We start from the raw sequence: 23,488 nt of genomic DNA on the forward strand, positions 1-23,488 counted from the left end.
AAGCTCAACCCCTATGTTTAACATATATGAGAAAATAGCTTCCTCCCTTTTTTTATTTTCAAAATTCAAAATTGAATTATAAATAATAATGATATATATCAACTAATTTAAGATATATCATATGAAATCATATGTTATATCATATATAACATCTAACCTATAGTTTATATTATATCAAATACAATATAACCTATAGTTTATTATTCTCTTACATAACCCATAGTATTAATATGAATCATATTCATATTAGTTTTAACCTATAGTTTTTATATTAATCATATTCATATAATTAATATTTGAATCATATTTAAATATTTATTTTTCTCATTAAAACGTTATATTATAATGTATCGTACACATTATATTAATTGTATTTGATACAATTAATTTTCTTTAATTAATTTGAACATTTCAAATTAATCCAAAATTAATTTGATTCGTATTAATCGTTATTGAGCTAACAAGGAGACCTTATAGACCTATAGATTAAAGCTTCAATGATACTTGTTTAATTAATTAAACTCTTTAATTAAATTAATCAACCTTCATTAACTGTCGGTCACTCCACTAAAGACCGACAACTTCACTTTTTGCACTATAGATATATTTTCGTATCCATTGGATATAACCAATCAATAGTGAGTTGATCTTTTACAGATTTCTCGTAAGTATAGTTGGGTCAAAATTACCATTTTATCCCTGTAGTTACATCTAAATCCTTAAGTACCACTAATCTCTCTAATAAAATAATTATTCATAATCCAACTATAATTGAACTCTCTCGAGCCAAGAGGGTGTGGCGCCACATTATTCAAGACTCGGAATCAGCTCTTAAGAGAGCAATTTATCTACTTACCCTAACAAAGAGAATGAGTGAATTCCTTCTTTTATAATTGTGTTCCCAACTCCCCAATCAAACGAACTCCTAAAATGATAGGCATATTGAGTCGGAAAATCTAGCCACTCTCACCCATGCAAATCAAAGGACTACTCTCATAGGTAGGAGTTCACAACTCACTCAAGATTAAAGTCAAGTCACCTATGGTCATCTTGGTGAAATGTAAGTCTCTTCTAGCAACGGTCACCTATGGTCATCTTGGTGAAATGTAAATCTCTTTTAGCAATGGTTTTATAAAGAGAGACTATTCATTTTATAGTCCGGTCTATAAAAAGGTGTTATAAAGAGAGACTATTCATTTCGTAGTCTAGTCTTATACAAAGTCTTTGTATAGGATACCCCCTCTCACATGTCTCCACATGAATGATCAGGATCAGATCATTTTTAGCACTTTACAACAATTGTAACAACTACAAAGCGGGTCGTATTCGTAATGTCACTTGGATTAGGTGCCCAACCTTAATCATCCACTATAGACCATTCAGGTTATTACTTAAACATGATCTACCTATATATCTCTACATACAAGTTTAAGTTACATCCAATAACCTTAGATCTTAGCTTATTGGTTTTTGGGTTAATGCAACTAAATGTAAAATAAAATAACCCTTAATTTATTAAATAAATAATATGTTTGTACAAATATAATTTACAAACAACAAGACCATGAGATTTAGGACATCAATCTCAACAAGTACGACTATTCCTCTCGATCCAAAAGATTAAAAAATTGCCATACATAATACTCCCATGTTATTTTACCTAATTAAGCTGTTTTTGTGGAGCTAAGAGTTTTTAAAAGGATGATTGGACAAATGACAAAAATGGAATTATGTTTTTTGAAAAATGGCCAAACATATTTTTCTTTATGAAAATGGTCGAGTGGCAAATTCTGGTACTATCTAAATTTTAATAATACACAAAAATACCCCTACAATGTAATCCCTATAATTATGTTGTATTTTGAAAAAAAGAATAACAATCTCAAACAAATTTAATAAACTTAACCACTCAAAGTCTAACCTTAATTCTAAGAAAATATCTAAAATAATATCATACATTCAAAACTAATGTATAGAGATACAAAATCTGGCAGAACATAATTAAAAATTAATGGTTGAAAAAAAATTAGATATTTGATTTTAACCCACAAATTAACCTTAAGCATCTAAAATATTTAATTATAATTATTAATTTAAAATTTAGGCGCGATATAAGCAGATACTTTATATCCAACCCATCAACTCTTAAAATTTGTCTTATACTAAGGCCCACATATACCTTCTACTCATAAACAATTAAAATATAAGTCATATTTTGACACATGATCTCGATCTTATTTTGTAATGGAAATACTTTGTAGTAGCTAGAATCTTGTTAGATTAAGTCCTAGTAGTAGCTAGAATCCTCATCTTATTTTGTCACACGTCTTATACTATATTGTGTAGCTAAAATCTTTATGAGGTTGAGTCATTCAAATAATGTAAATACTATGTATTGAAAACCATCAACTGAACCACACAAATACTCGATACTAAAAATTTAAAGTTTTTGATATGAATAGTATATTCCATAAACAATTTGGTCATAAGCTAAACAACTTATCTAGGGAGCACATTCAATATTGAACATAGACAGAGAAGTCCCATACACAAGAAAATGTGTGACAGTTACAGTACATGTACGCCATTCATGATCTAATTAAATACTCTAGTATATGAATCATCCTCACATTAATTGTGGATGGCAACAATGATCCAAACACACCAAATTTCACCCCACCTATCTTCCTCTTCTTCTACAACGTCCCATGTTGGCTGCTCTGTCACAACTTTTCCATAGAAATATCAATTCTTCAAATCCCTCAGTTCATCTTTCATTTCAATTGGCATCGATTTAAATAATAATAAAAAAAACATTACATATCTCAAATTTGAATGTGTTTTGAGAATGTCAATCCAATTTCCAAATTATCAAGTAATACCTCTTTGAAAAACCCTTGCATAAATAATCGTCAATAGGTTTGGGTTCAATCAACCAATACTTAAACCAAAAAATGATCTATTGAGTAATAAAAATGAGAAAATTTTAGTTTAAGAAAAGCCAGCAAACATAATCTTCATATATATTTATCTGGATATACTTTCTTAGAACTACCGTGTACCATAATTTGAAATTATGTAATCTATAATTCTCAACAAATAAATACATAAATAAGTTTCATATATCGCGCCAACCTAAGAGTATTTGGTGAGGGTAAAATGGAGAAGCAAAGTTTAGTAATGGCCCTAAAGAAGCCAAATTTTAGTAATCTAAAAAATTGCCAAATTTTAAAATTGGGAGCCCCTTTCAGCCATATATTACAATTTCCTATTTTTAAATCACCACTTATTAATTTAATCAATTTTGAATTGTCAACATTTAATTATAGGTTAACAATAAATTTTTTTAGTACAACCAAGTAAGAGTAGGAAAATTCAAGCCACAAATTTCATACTTACTAATACATTCGGATACTAATTGAGCTACATTCATTTTGACATCAATAATTATAATTTAAATAACTGAACATATACAACCATATGACAAAATTTGTAGTTAAACGTTCATTTTAATAGTAAAAAGAATAAATACATTCAACTTTAAAAAAATTATAGATGGCTAATATAGGGATGATTAGTAAAAAAGAATATTTATGGGTCATTTTGGCAGAATCTATGTACCCTTTCTCCCATCCTTAACAGGGAAATTATGAATGGCTAAAATATTTTTGTATTTAGATTTTTAGGCTAATAATTTTTCATTGTACATCATACCTCTGGCTAAAATGTCAAAACCTAAAGTTATACCTAGAGAATAGTTGATAGATATTTTACAGTAGAGCTTTGTGTATTAGGTGTTTTATCTGTAAACATTTACTTCAATTATTTCTAGAAAAGAGTAATCCTACCAAATTAATTTTAGAACATTTTAAAATGTAGCTCTCTAATCTTAGAAAGTAAAAAAACACAAAATTTTATTAATTATGTTAATATATCATGAATTTAATTAATATTTTTTTCTTAAAAAATACTAAAATAAATATAAAATCTTTAATTGAAAAATAACAATACTTTAATACAAGTAAAACAGAATAATCATGTTGATTTATTTTAAAATTAAAAAATTCATGTGTTAATAGACTAGTCTGATCACAAAAACATACATTGTTTGATTAAGATAACATATTCATAAACTCAAAAACGAATTTATTCGAAGCTATCTCTTAATCTATGGATGGTGTATTAGTCCCTCGTTTTAATTCACAAGCTAGGTCCAAACACAAGATTCCACTCTATCAATTAAGCAATTTTAATGTTGCGAGAGTGTTGAACCACAACTATAAATACTGAACACCCCTAAATAATCATGAACAAATCACACCTTACAAATATCTTAAGGTATTGCAATATGAGTACTGTAGAAAGACCTTTGGTTATTCTAGTGCCCATTAAGAATATCAATCGCGCAAGATGCTGGAAGACATGCAATAATTGAGCATAACAAGAAAGAAAATGACAATTTGGTTTTCATTGTAAATGGTGTTAGCACATTCTTTATTCTTGTGATAGAAGCTAAAACTAGTGATGGAATTGTTTGGACATATGTGGTTGACATAACTGTGTATTTTATATTATCATGCATAAGCTATCGTCTCAACTCTTTTAGAGAAGTCCTCAAGTACAACTAGTATTCTACTGTGTCCCTCTCCACTCTACAATAATATGCCCTCTATTTATATAAATAAGGGTATTATTGTCTTTTATCCATATGCAAATGGCATATCCAGACTAAAATAATGATGTTATCTATTTATATTATGTATCTGTCCTTCTAATTTTCTCTCTCTATTCTCTTTCTAATTTCTCTCAACTTTAGTCGAGGCAATTAACTCTAATTTATAAATATTTGAATTTCTTGTTTTCAAATTTATGTTATCAAATTGTCTACTAAAGACACCCTTAATTTTTCAATATAATTGAAATCAGAGTAGTTAGAACTCTCTCCGCATAGAAGTCCACAACTTTGTTTTAAAAAAATAATGACTCCACAACTTTGTTTTAAAAAACTAATGACTATAACAAATATTCAATATTTCACATTAGAATGCGTTGAATAGACTATGCGGGAATTTACAAATTTGATAGATGGAATTAGACTTATAGTGATCAGTCAAAATGGCCAATACAGAACGAATCTTTTTTAACCAATGGTCATGTAGATAAGAAAGGGGAAATAATACCATTGGTACTAAAGCAATTTTCCTTTTTTTTTAAAAAAAAACAATTATTCATGACATATTTTGAAAGTGATTTTGAAATAGTTAGAATTATTTTTATCCTTGTAAAATATTTTTAATCTTCAAAATAAATTTAATAATATGGAAATGGTAGTTAAAAGGGTAAATTTAAGTTAAAATATTTGTTTAGAAGTGATTTCCAACATAGATTAAAAAACACATGATCTAGGCATTCAATAAAATCCAAATATCCATGTTTCACGAGCCCCAACTGCATACTCTTCTTCACCCAAAGCAAATCTTTTATTCAAATCTTTGATAATTTAATAAATATTCAGATGCCTTCATTTAGGAGACCCTTAATTTCTAGTCAAAGAACCGAAGCATTTGGATTCTCGTTTCTTTTTGAAGAAAAAAAAAATACTTAAAGGTATATTTTAGATTTTGGGAAATTGCAATGGAGACTACTTTTAGGATTAATAATTAAGTATACGTTAACATTTTTAAAGAATTACAAATATAGTAAAATCTGTCAGTGATAGACTCTATTCTTGATATATACGCCTATTAGCGATATGATTGATAGACCAGAGAATGGATGTCATAAATATCTCTCTGAAAATCAAATGAAATTTATAATACATAATCCTACCACTAGGATGCTTAGTAACAGTGGTAAGTCCAGGCTGGTCTACAAGAAAGTGCTAGTATGAGTTTTTTGTTAGGCCAATTAACCAATTAGTGCAGGATAATAAAAGTGAAGTGCAAGAAAAATAAAGTGCAAGGGTAAATGTAAACTAGGGTTGGATTCATCTAGTTTTAAGAGCAAGAGAGATCCATTGCAATTTCAATCATCGAATTCTGTTAATTAGACATGCATTCGATTTATGTGTGCATAATAACTTGCTTGACACGACCGAACTATCGTTTAAAGTGCCAAACAACGACTAATTAGGAATGAACCAAAGAAGCGTTTTAAAAAATAATTAAAGCTGGAAAGTCAAGCCCTAATTAAACTACATGCCTCTACATCTATTGGATTTGATAGCGTCTATATAGAAATAAAAACATGCACATTAAGCTTTAGGATTCTATTATGTTTATTAATCAATTAGATAGCCTAATCAATTAACCAAAATTTATCTTTGAACCTAGCGATACATGCATTTTAGGAATAGCTATCAAATAAACGATTAACTATTTACTACTAGTTGATTGAGTTAGACATTCGAGTGCGAACGTGACAAGGATACGAATCGATTAGCGGGAACACATGCTTACGAGTGAACAATCAACAACACAAACATGCACATTAAAATTGAAATGGATTCGAAAAAAACATAAAATCAAAATGCATTCAACCCAAGCAACAGAACTCTCCAGAAAATGCTTCCAAAACTAAATTAAAATTACCTCATCAGTCCATAAACAAACCGAAGAAGAGAGCTCCAATTCATTGTATACAACTTAAAAAAAAAAAAGATAAAAGGAAGCAGAAGAAAATAAGGCTTCACTTCAGCCTCTATCAAAATCAGCATAATCTTGTACTAAAAATCGAAGAACATATTATAAGCAACGCTTAAAGCAGCATTGCAACGCTCTTATCGAAGTGTAGTCCTCAAGCGTTGGTACGCCTACGTTATGTTGCATGATCGATCAGGAACGCGCATGCCTCTACTTCGTCTGTAAAATCCGCAGCATTGCAATGCTCCAAGGTAGTGTTGCGACGCTCCCTATAATATGTATTATACTGCCTTTCAGTGTAACATAGACCGTAAAAAGGGGCATTGCGATGCTCTCACCAGGGGCATTTTGGTCATTATGCGTCATTGAAGCTCTAGGTACCCAATTTCACTTCCAATAGCTCTAAATTAACCCCGAATGACCTACAAAACTCTGAAATGCATGAAGTGCTTAAATTCCTACAATAATAGATATTTCATTTTAAACATAACAAGCAAAGGAAATTAAGAATAAAATAGCTTTTTTCGAGAGCTATCAGTAGTCTATCATTGAAAGACTCCTCCTAGCGATATGGTTTGTCACTAATAGATTCTAAGAACTGGATCTAAAGTTTTTTTTTTTTTTTTATATGAAAAATATTTTCGTTAGACTTCTCCATTAATGATGGAATATATAATTTTAGCTTCATATCGGGTTCATAGTATTGTAATTTTGGAGTTGCTCATTTGAAATTTAGTTTAATAATGTTTGAAGATATGAAATTGTAAATATTATTATAATATGTTAAATTATGTGTAATGTAGATGCCCATTATTAATGTTCATTGGTCATGTGTTATTTATCCATTATCCATGTGTTGTCTATGTGTCTCAAGATTATATACTATTAGTGTCTATGTAATCCATCTCCTACTTGTCAAATTGCCTATAAATAATGACATTTTGTGGGTTTTGGAAGGCATACACATATTCGTGATTAATCCAAAAAGATTGGAGAAAGTAGAGAAATACATCTTTTGTTTTATTTATTTATTTTATTATTATATTATATTATATTTATTTTAATATTATATTTTTTTGATATCCGTGTTCTCGTTGTGCTTTTCAAGTTTATAACATGTTATCAGGTACTCCTGTCGTTTCCCTCGCCGAAGGTAGATCCTGAAGGTATGTCATTTTTCTCCTCTACGTTATAATTAATAAATTTAATGTTATTTTACATATTTAATATTTATTAAATTTCTAATACAAATATAATATTTTGTGATAATGTTATCATGAGAAATCTCACAAAATTAGAATTTACCGTCTTTGATATTAATGACAATAATTATTTGTCAAAGGTGCTTGATGTCAAAATCCACTTGGATGCTATGAATCTTGGAGAGACTATTAAAGAAGAAATACGACATCTAGTCAGGACAAAACAAAAGATATGATTTTTTTCGTCATAATCTCCACGAGGGATTGAAAATGGAGTATCTTACAATAAAAGATCCTTGTACCTTGTGGACAAATTTGAAAGAGAGGTATGATCATCCAAAAGCAGTTATTCTTCTTAAAGCTCGTGATGAGTGGATGCAATTGAGGCTACAAGATTTCAAATCAGTAAGTGATTACAACCACACATTATTAAAAATCAGTTCGAAATTGTTGTTATGTGGAGAGAAAAATAATGATGTTGATATGTTAGAGAAAATATTTTGTACATTCCATGTTTCGAATATGCTCCTACAGCAGCAATATCGAGAGAAAGGTTTTAAACAGTATTCTGAACTAATATTATGTCTTCTCATGATCGGACAAAATAACAAGTTATTGATGAAAAATCATGAATCTCGACCAACTAAGTGAATGCTGTGAATTTTAATAATAATCGTGTTTGAGGTCATGGTCATGGTTGAGGTCGTGACCATGGAAGAGGAAGAAATAATATTCTTTTTGTGATGGTTGTTCTAATCATTCAAAATCAAAAGAACCATACAATATGATGATCAAAAAGGAAAAGTTCTACAAGATAAGAGTTCAAAATGTGCTGAAAATAAATGCTTCTGATACGGAATGACTGGGTATTGGTCACGTACCTGTCGTACGTCAAAACACTTAGTTGATCTCTATCAAGCATCCCTGAGAGAAAAAAAGAAAAATGTGGAAGCAAATTTTTCATACGAGAATAATGACATATTTGACCCATCCCATATGACAAAGTTGGAGGACTTCTTTTAATTTTCTGAAGAAAAAATCGGCAGAATTAATGGAACATCAAGTGCTTCATTTAACTTTGAAAATATCTAGACTTAATGTTGTTTTTCAATTCATCTCCATGTTTTTTTCCTCTTAGTAAATGTTAACCTTTGTATATTCCAAATTTTGATTTTCTTATTGTAATTATTTTGTTCTAATGAAGAAACCTAGATCATTTTTATATGTTGGGTGACTAAAAAATGATTAAAGAAGATCTATGTCTGGCATATTTGGTTTTATGCTGTAACATCCCAAATTTCAAGAAAATTTAAGTTAGTTATCTAAAATTATTGAGTTTTAATTTATCTTTCATTTTTGAAAATTGGAATTAAATTGAAATAATTGAAAAGCTTTTATTGGTTAAATTGAATTTAATTGATTGGATATTCGAACTAATTATCTTGAAAATATTGAATTTTGTCTTCCTTTGATTTTAGATTTTGGAGCCAACTTAAATCAATAAGGAGATAATTAATTTTCTTTTATTTTAAATTGATTTAAATATTTGAAAAAATTTAATTTGTATCAAATTGATGGATTTTATGCCATTTAATTTTGGTTTTTGAAATCTAAATTAAGGTAATTTGAGAAGTTAATTGAATTATTAATATATAGAATCTTTGGAGATTTTGGAGATATTGTTATAAAATATTTTATTTATCTTTGTAATTTTTTTTTAAAAAAAGAAAGAATGAAGATTTTTCGAAATTAAAAGAGAGTGAAAAGTGGCAGAAAATCGAGAAGAAGCAATTCGGTTTTTTAGCGATAACTTCCAAAACAATTGTCGATTGTCAATGTTTGAACCGTTGGATCGTGCTCAAACTTGGTCAATATGCTCGAGACATATAAAGTTTCATTTTGAACGGTTGGATCGTTGTTTGAAGCTCTAATTTGTTCGTAATCGCTGTTGAACACAATCTATAAAACTGGAAATTTCCCTTCTCTGTCACTCTCGTAGACCCTCTTAATACAAGACCCTCACTACCAACTGCAAGCCTAAACAATTTATACCGTCCGATAGAAACACCCGTTATCTGCCTATGGTTGCCATCGCCGTTGGCACCATTGTATATCTTGTAAGTTATTTGATGTTTTATGGTTTTTCTTGGAAGATCTTGAATACCCATCAAATTTTGGTTTAAGTTTTGGCTCACCCATAATGTTTTGATGTTGAAATTGGATTTGACTGACACTCAATGTACTTTTTGATAAGATTAAAATTGTTAGGCCTTCTTTTTTAAAAAAAGTTTGTGGTCTTTGTTGAGAATTTTTGGATACCCATTAAGTGTTGGCTTAATTTTTGTTTTAATTGTGATTTTTGGAGGTTGGATTAAAAGGTCTAAAATTGATTTCCATTAAAGTAAAAATTGATTTTGGTGATATAGTTGTTGGATTGTGTTGATTTTGAAGCTTCGAAGTGGTTTTGGGATTAAACCACGTGTTAGAGTAAGTTGTTTGGAGACATTCGGGTTAAGTTGTGATTGGAATTACGTCTTAAATGATGGAATTAATTTTGATTGTTTGTATAGGGTTTGATTCAAGAATCGAAGGATTTTGAAGTGTTGTTCACCAAATTTGAGATCATTTTAGAGATAATTTGGGCAAGTAATTGGACCTTGGGACTGTAAGTTTTTTGCCTTGATGGATGATGTAAATTGGTTGATTGAGAATTTTGGCCTTATTTTGGAAATCCTAATTTTTGGTTTATCATTTAGGATTTAGTTCGTGATCTTTTGAGCAAATAAAAGTTAAGGTTGTTTGAGCCCATATTGACTAAAACTTAAGGTAAGTGTCTTTCTACTGGTTCGCTTTCGAACCAGTCGTCCCTACCAGTTGGACTATTTACTTAAGAATACTTTGACTATTTCTTGAGACTGTTCAAACTGATTTGATTGATTATTCTAGACTGTTTGGACGGATAGTTTATGACTGATTGAACTACATGACTTAATGGCATTGGCTGACTGGATTAGATTGTTTTGTCGATGATGATTGTGTTTTACCTCTAAGATAAACGACCATAAAATATAACACAGGAGTTATATGAAATTGATGCATGCTAAGTTGTTAGTTTTATCTTATCCGGGTAGGTGTACACACTATGACTAATTCATGTTCCTTTGGGTCCATATCTATGACTGATTTGTGGACCTTTAGGTTACATAATATGACTGATTCATGTTCCTCTGAGTTCATGTCTATGACTGATTCATGTTCTTTTGGGTTCATGTCTATGACTGATTTGTGAGCCTTCGGGTTACACACTACGATTGATTCATGTTCCTTCGGGTTCATGTTTATGACTGATTCATGTTCCTTCGGGTTCATGTCTATGACTAATTTGTGGATCTTCGAGTTACACACTACGACTGATTCATGTTCCTTCGAGTTTATGTCTATGATTGATTTGTGGACCTTCGAGTTACACACTATGAATGATTCATGTTCCTTCGGGATCATGACTATGACTGATTAGTAGACCTTTGAGTTACACACTATGACTGATGCATGCTCCTTCAGGATCACTATGGCTGATATGATGGGTGTACACCGATGCCTAGATAAACTAGCTAATAGGTAACCTAGAGGGCCCAGTAGTGGGTCACTTACTGGGTATTGTTATACTCATACTTTCTTCCTTTATGTTTTTCAAGAAATGACAGGAATAGGTTGGCGAGTGACAGACGGGACCCGTGACAGAGCGATATGGCAACAAGAGAAATCGTTTCCCCTCAGTCTATATTTTTGTCGTTTGAATGTTTTGAAACTAGAATTTAATGTGAGACGGCAAATAAATGTTTTGAATATTTTCTTTATGAATATTATTTTTAGGGGACCCCGAATAAAAGTTTTATTTATTTATTATTTATTTGTTTTCTAGTTTATTTTGGAAAAACTATCCTTATTGTTTAATGAATTTTTTTGGTCAAAATATATGGGTCTTAAATGTGTATTTAGCTGTAACAGTCATTGTCAGAGTACTCGAAAGGTCGAGTCGTTACATATGCCCTAAAACTCGTTGATAGTAGATGTTATTAATTGACCGTCATCAGTAAAGAGTTATGGATGTTAATTCAATAAATATTATTGCTTGTATTGTTTTCTATTTTGTCTTAATAACCCAAAATCAAATAAATTAACATCCAAGGCTGTCTTATGAGTCTTGAACTATATGTGGAGACATATAGGGATCAATGTTCAAGATATAGCCTAAAGGGTTTATAGTATAGGGATAAGGTCGGTACTTTATCCTTGTAACACTATAGATACAACTCACTTTGTATTTGATACAAACGTAATGATCCACGTGTTCGTATAGGTGACACGCGAGTGGGTGTATCATATCCAATGAGTTTGCATCAGATAGGATTGCGAAATAGTAACCACTAGACGTAGTACCGTTGACTAGTCAGGTTTCTATTTCAATAGGATGACCTAGGCGACTTAATCTTAATTCTGAGTATATTATGAACTATTGTTCACGAGGGATTGTCCTTTGATTTGTGTGGGTAAGGGTGGCCAGTTCGCCAACCCAATAATTCTACCATTTTGGGAACAAGACCAAGTGGGGAGCTGGGAACATAATAATACAAGATAGAATCCACTTCTTCCCGCCTTAAGAGTAAGTAGATGAGTGTTCCCTGAAGTGGTATCTCTGGGATTTGAACAAAGGACCCTACCCTCCCATTGGTCTGAGAGGGGTTTCTGTTTATTGTTTGGATCATAAACAGGTTGTTCATTAGAGGAGCACTGATACTTAAGTAGTCAGAGGTAATCCAAAGGTAAAATGGTAATTTGACCCAATTGGAGTTACGAACACTCGAAAGGACTAACTTGCTGTCATGAGTCTATATTCATAGACACATAAATATATCTATAGTGAGAAGAGTGCAGTTGTAGGTCTTTAGTAGAGTATATCTACAGTTAACGAATATTGATTAATTTGGTTAATGAGTTTAGTCAATTAATCTCATATCATTGGAGCTTCTGATCTACAAGTCCACCAAGTCCCCTCGTTAACTCACTAGAGGATACTTAAAAGGGATAATTTGAATTGTTCAAATTAATTTGAGAAAACTATATATTAATATGATGAATATATAATTATTTATGGATATGATCTATAATTAAATTGGAAACTAATATTTGAATAAGATTTAAATTAATTAATTTAAGTGAATTAGTTTACAAAGAATCAATTAATAGAGAGGATTTGTCCATGTACACGGGATGTATATGATAATTAAATATATACGTTAAATTGGGTTTAATGTATAAATAGTTATTTAATTATTATGCAATTAAAATTAAATAAGTATTATTTAGTTAGGCTAATTAATTAAATAAGCATTATTTAATTAAATGAGTTACTTAATTAAATAGATGTTATTTAATTAATTATAGAAAAGGAAAATATATTAGAAAAGGGACTTGGCCCTTCTCTATATAAAGATCTCCCTTTGTCTCTTTGGAAACACACATTCTCATACAATCTCATTCAAAGAAACTTTGACAATACACAATACCTTGGTGGTATTGTGCAGAATTTTCTCTGAGCCTCTCTACTCTCCAAAACCTTATTCACCTCTCCCTCTCCCAATAGCTGGATACCACCCATCCTCTATTGGAATCTTAAGAGAATAATGAGATTACTCGCGTGGTAATGTTCGAAATTGCTCAAGGAGTTGTTCGTGATCAAGGTCGTTTAGATATCCATTTATTAGAACCTTAGAGAGGCTTGTTTGTGGCATTATGGAATCTACGAAGGTAAGAATGGTTCTAATGTTTTTTCTAATGCTTGCTAATTTACATGTTTATACATTCTATTTAGTATAATGATTTTTTAAATGTAAAATCGATTTGCGGGGTGCACGACGTTCTAATAAAACATTTTTGCTACAGGATTCGATCCTCCCTTCAATTTGTATCGGAGCCAATTCCTTGCATTTTTGTTCTTCGTATTTTTCGAAACAAGATCATTTAGATGTGGGTTGAATATTCTGCATTATGAATGTCTGAATGTTGGTTTGCAAAATTGGATGTTTTCAATTTTGGACCTAGATTCCTTTTTATTTAATTAAATTGTTAAGGACCGTTGTATTTTTGGACAACTTAATTTTTGCTTTGGGTTTATAAGTCTGTGTTGATCAATAGAGCATTGGTTGCTCAAGAGATCGAGAAGAAGAAACGAAAGTGTTCGAGGCAAGTTCAGAGTAGAAATCGTGCAAAACGAGAGTGTTTTGCCGATCAACGTTGCGACGCTGTTATCAAACCGTTTCAACGCTGAAAGGCAAAGGTGTTGAGCAGTAGTTATAGCATTGCAAGCTCCAAATTTTGATGGACTGAAGGCAACACACGTAGGGATCCTTCAGCTGCTGCAATATTTGACCTAATTTCTTGTAATTTTATTTTCTATTAATTAATTAAATCAATATAATATTTATATTAATTTAATCAATTAATTTTGCTTTAGGGCGTCAAAATCAATCCAATTTTTGCTATTTAATTTAATTATGAATTGGATGTATGTTTTAAATTAGTTTGTGAATTCATATTGCATATTGTATGTCATATAAATTCAATAATACCCACCTTAGGATAAACATGTACATGCATCATAATTAAATATAAAGGGTTATATTTTATAGATGCATGATTGAATTAGCATGCTCATGCATCATAATATAAATGTCATGTTAGTGATGTATGATTAACTTAAGTATGTCCATGCATCATACTAAATATTAAAATTGTTCTAATAAATAGTGGAATGATGTATGTGAATGTTTGATGTTTTATAATTTTTAATACTTCACTAATTTATAAAGAGTTATAGTATTAATGAAATAGATTAAAATCTATAATTAAGAATGCATGCAAACATAGGTCCAAATTTAATTTTAAATGGTTTAAAATTGATCTATGTTATTTTTAATGGGATTAGAAATATGTTAATTTTTTAAGTTTGTTTTAATAGGATTAAATGAATTTCAATAAAAGATTAAATTTATAAAATAATTGCCCATAAGTGACCTTTGTCTAAGGAAGGTTCTGCTAGAAGGGGATATTTAAGCTGATGAAAATGGCACACCTCGACCTGGGAACCGACCTGGGAGGTGAATTGTGCAAATATTTTATAAGCATGCAATAGATAATTGATTTTACTAAAAGTGTTTAATAAAGTAAAATCAAATTTGTTAAATTATTCAATATAAAAGTCATATTGAGCAAATGTAAAGGACTTAAATAAACTCATTAGTCGGGTTTTAACTAATTATAACGTAATTAAATATTATAAGACTTTAGTGAGAGGAAGTTGATATATATGATATATCAAAATTTCAGCTCTCACATCCCCAAGAGTTCACACGTAAGATCCATACTCGACTTCATATCGCCCTAGACGCAACCTCCCTTCTGAAAGTGTTTGCAGGGTCAATAACAAGGTAAATGGGAAAAGTGTTCATAGTAAATGGGAGAGGGACGCGTGTCAACGTATCCTATGGTCTTCTCCATTACTCGTGAGATTCCTATGGTCAGCCTACATGTCATCTTGGAGCGACCATCCCTTCAGAGGGCCTAATCATACGGGTCGAAACAATACAAATTCCAGCAATGGATAGGGTTTCTTAGGTTAATCTTCAACAATTGTCTTTCCTTTCAGTAGCCTATTGAAGAGTACCTCTAGGATCTGAAAATGGGAGGGTCACATTTACGGATGAATTAAGTTAGTAATGAATCCTTGACCAAAACAACGGTAGCTAAAAATTATAGGAATAAGAGTTATTCTAGTCTTAGTGATTGGCTGAGATTGTCTCTAAACCTCCGAAATATCGTTGCAAAAACTAAAATCAATAGTTTAATTAGGATTCTATGATTACATGTGCTTTTGCTAAAATGATTGGATAATTAAGTAATGGGTTATGACAAAGATAACTAATAAGGCCATTGATTGTTATATGTTTCAACATATCTTACACAATCATATCTTTGCTTAAAAATGAGAAATTAACCGGTGAAAACTATGCAACGTGGAAATCTAACCTGAATATGATTCTGGTTATTGATGATTTGCTGTTTGTCTTGATGGAGGAATGTCCTATAGTCCTCAAGTGAAATGCATGTTAAGTATTGAAGGATGCTTATGACCGTTGGACAAGGGCCAATGACAAGCCCCGAGTCTACATCTTGGCAAGTCTGTCTGACATTTTTTATCAAGAAGCATGAGGTAATGATGATTGCATGTCAGATCATTGAGTCCCTCCAAGAGATGTTTGGACAACAGTCCACTCAGATCCGGCACGAGGCCCACAAGTACATTTATAATGTGTGCATGAAAGAGAGCCAATCAGTGAAAGAACATGTTCTCGACCTCATGGTCCATTTCAGTGTCATCGAAATGAACGGTGCGGTCATAGACGAGAAAGGTGTCCTTTATTTTGGAATCTCTTCCAAAGAGTTTTCTTCAATTCTGCAGCAATTCGGCAATGAACAAAATAAAATACAATCTGACTACCTTTCTGAACGAGTTACAGACTTTTCAATCCCTCATGAAAAGTAAGAGACCAGAAAAAGGAGAGGCAAATATTGTCCGTTCCAAAAAGTTCCATGAGGGTTCAGCCTTTTGAACTAAGTCTGTTCCTTCAACTTCTGGTACTAAAAGGATCTAGAAAAAGAAAAGAGAGAAGAGGAAGGCTTCCGCTGCTGGCAAACGCAAGGGCAAATGCTTCCACTGTAATATGGATGGTCACTAGAAACTCAATTGCCCCAAGTACCTTACTAAGAAGAAGAAAGAGAAACAAGATAAATATGATTTACTAGTCCTGGAAACTTGTTTAGTGGAAAATGACCATGATTCCTGGATACTCGATTCAGGAGCCACTAATCATGTTTGTTCTTCTTTAAAGGGAGTTAATTCTTTCCAGTAGCTAGAAAAGGGTGAAATTTTTGGGAATATCCTAGAACTCGCAGTTCTGTTAAACATTCTATTTATCAATAATAATGACTTGTTGATTTTGCATCTTATTATGAAAATCTAATAAACGCATCCTTGGCTATAGTCTGAATATTGTAACTTTATGTAGTGAAATAAACAGGATCAAGTTGACAGTTATAACCTAAATAGTCTAATAAGTATATGGATGAAATTGGGTATCTCGTCCTGGTAACACTATTAGATATGGCCCACTCTGTAGTTGTTACAAGAAATTGTAAAGTGCTATAAACGATTGATCCACAAATCGTTCATGTTGAGACATGTGAGTGGAGGCATCCGATGCAATGAGTTTGCATATAGACCGAACCACAAAAATAGTCACTTTTCTTTATAACGATCGTTTACTGTTAAAACTGACTATTTTATTTATCATATAACCTAGGTTAACTCGATTTTAATCCTGAGCTAGCTATGAACTCTTATTTGTTAAGGATTATTCTTTGATCTGCAAGTGGTGAGAGTAGTCCAACAACACTGCTGAATAAGCTTCCCATTTTGGGGATAAGACCGGATGAATAGCTGAGGACATATCCTTGCAAAATGGAATTCACTCTTACCCTATTAAAGGTTAGTATATATGTTGTTCTCTTAAATACTAATTCTAGGTCTTGAACAATCGGGGCTCCGCCTTCTTATAATAGAGAAAGGACTTGATTCATAGAGATTTTGAATCAGAATTTTTCATTAGAGAGTCGGCAGGAACTTAAGGAACAAGATGAATTCACAAGGGTAAAATGGTAATTTTGACCTAGCTATGATTATGAACAACCTGTGAATGATCGACTTGATTATGGTTATAAAGTGGACACAATATATATACAGTGAGGAGAGTTCAACTATGGGCTATAGTGGATTGTCCCATTAGTTAACGAATGGGGGTTAGATCAGACTAATGAGTTTAGCCAATTAATCTTGAATCGTTGGAGCCCATGATCTATAGGTCTGCAAGGTCCCCCTACTAGCTCGTAAATGGTTAAGCTTTAGAGTAGCTTGAGAAATTAATTTGAAACATTCAAATTAAACGGAATATGAGAATATATATGAAACATGGTTTAAAATATATGAAGATGATTATTGTGCAAAAATTAATTTAATATTTGATATTAAATTAATTAATATTTTAAATTAACTTATGAAATTAATTTTAGAAAATTATTTTTCAGTTATTAAAATAAAAATTGAATATTGAAATCAAGATTTTGGTTTTAAAGAAAAATTAGAAAAATCGATTTGCATGCATAAATGGAAAAACTAGATTTTTCATTATCTTATTCATGCTCACACAAAGCCCACTTCCTCCTCTTCATTAAGGCTCCAAACATGAGCTGCAAGCCATGCATATCTCTTCTTTGCATGTTCATCTACAATAAATAAAGAAGATTGGAGTGAATTGAAGGCATGCATAACATAGAAATTTTGAGAGAAAAATTCAATGGGAAGAAAGGGTTCTTCGAAGTGTGCTGCTGTGAGTTTTTCTCCGTTCTTCATCACTTCAAGTTTTTCTTGAGTCCCACAACTCGGTCTAAAGCTCCAAGAGGATAGTGGGGAAGATCTTGAGGTGGTTCACGGTGATCTTTGGTGAAGACTACTACTGATTGATCAAGTTCTTGAAGAGTTCTTCAAAGATATGATCTTAAAAACATCTCATTTAGATGAGCATACTTTAATTTCTGCCAAAATTAGTGAATTTGAATGCTTATGAATCCTTGATACTTCCACTGCATTTTTTCTTGCTCTAACAGAAATGACACTCAAGGTTGGAACGAGAGACGTCATTTTAGCTCCACCAGTAGGAGCTGCTAGTTTGTTTTTTGGAAATAGGTTTTTGTTTTTAGAAAACTTATACATTGTTTCCAAGATGAAGAGAAACCTTGTTTCTTTTTCCTGTTTAGTTGAACAAACACATTTGGTTTCTTTTAATTCAAATGAAGTGTTCATTCTAAAAAATGGTGTGATTATTTGTTCAGCTAAACTAGAAGAAAACTTGGAATACAATCCCAATTCTCAGCACGTGGTACTCCTCAGCAGAACTATGTATCAGAAAGGAGAAATAAAACCTTATTAGATATGGTTCATTCTATGATGAGCTATGCTCAATTGCCTAACTCGTTTTGAGTGTATGCAGTAGAGACTACAGTTCACATCTTGAATAATTTTCCCTCGAATGGTGTTTCTAAAACACCTTTCGAGCTATAGAAAGAGCGTAAATCGAGTTTACGTTACTTTAGAATTTGGGGTTGTCCTGCACAAATGTTAGTGATAAATCCTAATAAGTTCGAACCTCATTCAAGATTGTGTAAATTTTTTGGTTATCCTAAGGCAGTGAGAAGTGGTCTGTTCTTTGACCCTCAAGAAAATAAAGTGTTTGTATCGAAAAACGCTACATTTCTAGAGGAAGACCACATGAGAGATCATAAACCACATACCAATTCTGGTTGCCTTTTCTATCACACAATGCTCACAGAAGAATAGACTCTGATGAACTTCTTTAGGTAGAATTCCTTGGTTGGCAAGAACTTGGAGGCCTTTGGCACTAAAATAGAAGAGTCTTTTGTGCCAAAGGTCTCCTTCAGTAGGCTCCTTAGTAGTCACAACTAGGGTTGATTGCATCTTCTAAACTCCTTGAACAACATAGACACCATTTATTTTGACCTCTTTGAAAATAGGCTTACCATTCTTTAGTACTTCACAGTAGCCTCCTTTCCCTCTGTATTCGCAGCCAATTAAGTCTAGCATGCCTAATGAGATCAAATTTTTCTTCAATTTAGGCACATGTCTAACATTTCGAAGTAGGTTGAATGTCCCATCTTCTAGCTTAAGTGAGACTGAGCCAATTCCAATGTAGGCCCATGTCTGACATTTCTAAGTAGGTTGGAAGAACTCGTTTTAAAGGTGAGAAATCTTTCTCTCAAGAAAAGTTTGTTTGGGAAATTTTTTTGTTTCAAAAAGTTCATTTAATTTCGTCCACATTTTAATTGTATCTTGATCAATAACCTGTCTAAGCACACTGTTTGAGAGATTTAGGACAAGCATTCCATGAACAATTATCTCCATATTTTCCCTTTCTTCTTCTGTTGCAGTAGGAGGGAGTCAGTTGGGTCTTCAAGTGCTTTGTGTCCCTTCTGTTGCCCCAAAACAACCCTTATTTTAGTCTTCCATAAGTTGAAGTCTCCTTTACCATCAAATAATGGTATACCTTGCAATAACCATCTTTAGCGTTCTTTAACGTTTTGACTGTTTCAAGATTTTCTTTCTTTGATTATTGACTGATCTTCTATCTTTCTTGCAGGATCTAATACCACTTTGTCGGGCTTTCCCAACATTTAATGGGCTTAATACTTATTCTAAATTGTTTATTAGAATCCCACTTAGGCCTAAACCGTGAAAGAAAACCAGCTGAAAAAACAAAAGAAAATGTGGCTCTTATTTCTAAGTGCTAAAAGCACAATCTGCGTGAAGGCCTGATCTGGCCTTACACGTTGATGGCTGAGATTAGATTGATCCACTCACACAATATGTTTACTTTGAACGACTATCCTTCATTCTTCATTGTTTCAGGTCAGAGAGCTCGAGAGAGAAAAAGAAAATGATGGGGAGATATTGTCTGTTTGTTTTGGAAAGGAAAAACTGAAGGAGAAGACGAAGATTCAACAGTGCAAGAAGTATAAAGAAAAGGAGAAGAAGAAGAACGCAAGTATTTTATGTGGTTCGGCAACAACAAGGAATACATCCACGGAGGAACTGATTTATCATTCAATCTTGGAGAGATCTTGAAGAATACAGATAAGTAGTAACTAGGAGTAGTTTTTATTTCACAGTACAGTTGATGATCTAGCTAAGATGTATTTATATAGGACTTTACAAACAGTTATAGCATACTTGTAAAGTTAATTTCAGCATGTTTTTCTTAACAAATCTCCACTTTGAAATGAACTTTAACAAGTTTCAGCTCCTCTTTTTCTAACCATTTCTTCTTCATCCTTTGTCTCTCCGTTCAAACCCAATGATGCCGAGGCATTTATAAAGTTTGAGCTGGGTCACTACCTTGGTTAGCATGTCAAAGGCATTCCCTGAGGTATGTATTTTCAACACTTCAATCTACTTTTCTTCTATCTATTCTCGTCTGAAATGATACTTAACATCAATATGTTTAGTTTGATTATGATATTATGGATGTTTAGATAAATGTATGGTACTTTGATTATCACAATATATATTGACCGTGTTCTGTTTAATACCAAAGTCAAATAGTAGCCCCTTAACCCATAGACCTTCCTTAATAGCTTCTGATAGAGCTATAAACTCAACTTCAGTGGTAGAAAGAGCTACCACTGACTGTAAAGTAGCTTTCCAACTAAGTACACAGCTTTCATATAGGAAGATATGGCCTAATAGAGACCTCCTTCTGTCTAGGTCCCCTAGGTAGTCTGAGTCAACATAGCCTAATAGAGACCTCCTTCTGTCTAGGTCCCCTAGGTAGTCTGAGTCAACATAGCCTAATAGAGACCTCCTTCTGTTTAGGACTCCTTGGTAGTCTGAGTCAACATAGTTAATTAGTTATGGCTCACTGTTTAATGCTTGTTGATATAGTAGTCTGGCACTCATAGTGCCTTTTAAGTACCTCATAATCCATTTAGTAGCCTCCCAATGCCTCTTGCCAGGGTTAGCCATGTACCTACTGACCAAACTTGTAGCATAAGCAATGTTTGGCCTTTTAGAATGAAGGAAATCGTACTCGAGATTTTCATGAGCGGCGGAAATAAGATCATCCCAAATTACAATCATGAATGGACATTACAAATTATAGTGGAAATGAAACATGCAGTTATACAAGCAATACAGAAATTAAAGCATGAACATCTCCAAATGAACAAGGAGAAAACTCTACGAACATTTGTAGACTCGTCTCCATGCTCCTTGCTCATGAACGCTTGAACAACTACAACCTCAAATGCTCGAACAACACGACCGTAACACTACATGAACACTTCGAGCTCGTCCTCAGCGAACAACTTGGTCATAAACTCCTCCGCAACACGAATAGCCTCCACAGAACCTCGACGGTGTCGAGTTCAGTATGACACCACTAAGAAGGTTACCTTGGTATTCTCGGTATGAGAATCCAGAGGGTGGGCTCTGTTCGGACTTGGATTGAGGCAGACGAAGGAGGAAACACCGATCGTGTACATGATTGGGCAAGTGGAAGATAGTAGAGACCTATTGTATAGATCGATGCCCAATCGTTTAGCTAAAACTATGCGATCGTCTAGCAAAAGCTAAGTGATCGTTTAGTTCATTGCAAGCTCAGTGTCTATCGTCTACAAACACTACACGATCGTTTACTTTGGGCAATTTGTCGCTTAGTAAATACTGCACGATCGTTTAGCTCGCCCAAGCTGTCGTTTAGTAAATCTATATTTACTTGACAACTATCGTGAGTTTTCTTTTTGCGAGAGAAAATCTCAAAATTACTTTTCATCAAAACTTACTAAAATTATGAAATCAATTTTTCTTTTAACTCAGGGTTACCATGAACCACCAATAACCACTCACTCAATTGGTTATTAAAGAAAAAGAATTAATTATCCAATAATTAATATTATTATAAATATAAATGATAAACAGCTTATCATACTATATTTATAACTCACGGTTAGCATGTCAAAGGCATTCTCTGGGCCAATAACTGTTATGCCCCTGTAGTTACATATGTCTCTTTAAGTACCACTGATCCCTCTAATGAACATAAGTCATAGTCCTACTATGACTAAGTCCTCTCTTCCAAAGAGAAGCTATGGCCGCTATGTTCAAGCCCCGGAATCAGCCCTTAAGGAAGAAATCTCTCTACTTATCCCTGCTTTGGGAAAGGAGTGAATTCCATCTTGTGGATTGTGTTCCCAGCTCCCAGATCAGACAAGTCCCCAAAAAGGTAAACATGTTAAGTTGGCAATCTTGCCATTCTCACCCATACTAATCAAAGGACCGCCCTCAAAGGCAGAAGTTCCCAAAATACTCAGGATTGAGGTCGTGTCACCTATGGTCGTTAGGTGAGATGTAAGTCTCTAGTATCAACGGCGTTATATACAGAGTTTAGTCATCTCGTGGTCTAGGTCTTATACAAACTCTTTGTATAGGACACCCCCGCTCACACGTCTCCACATGAATGGTCAGGATCAACCATCTGTAGTAGTTTACAACACTTGCAAACCTCTACAAAGTGGGTCATATCCATAGTGTCACCAAGATCAGGTATCCCACCTTAATCCTTATACTACAGACCTATTTAGGTTATCACTTAAGGCGTGATCCACTTATATATCACATATACATGCTTAAATTCACATAAGATAACCAAGGAGGTTTGTTTATTGGATATGAGTAAATGTCAGAATTAAATAACACTTATTTTATTCATTAAACAATGTGTATCTTTACAAAACAACGAGACTCTAAAAGAATTAGGACACTAATCCGAATAATCTCCCACTTGTCCTAATGACTCGAGAGATTAATATACAATACAATATAAAAATGTACAATAGACAATAAACTAGGGCATACCCCAGTATCATCTCCCACTTACCCTAGACAAGATGCCGCATGTCCCG

The sequence above is a fragment of the Benincasa hispida genome, chromosome 3 (genome assembly GCF_027475165.1).
Source record: "Benincasa hispida cultivar pf3 chromosome 3, pf3_genome.v1.1, whole genome shotgun sequence".
Lineage (NCBI taxonomy): Eukaryota > Viridiplantae > Streptophyta > Magnoliopsida > Cucurbitales > Cucurbitaceae > Benincasa > Benincasa hispida.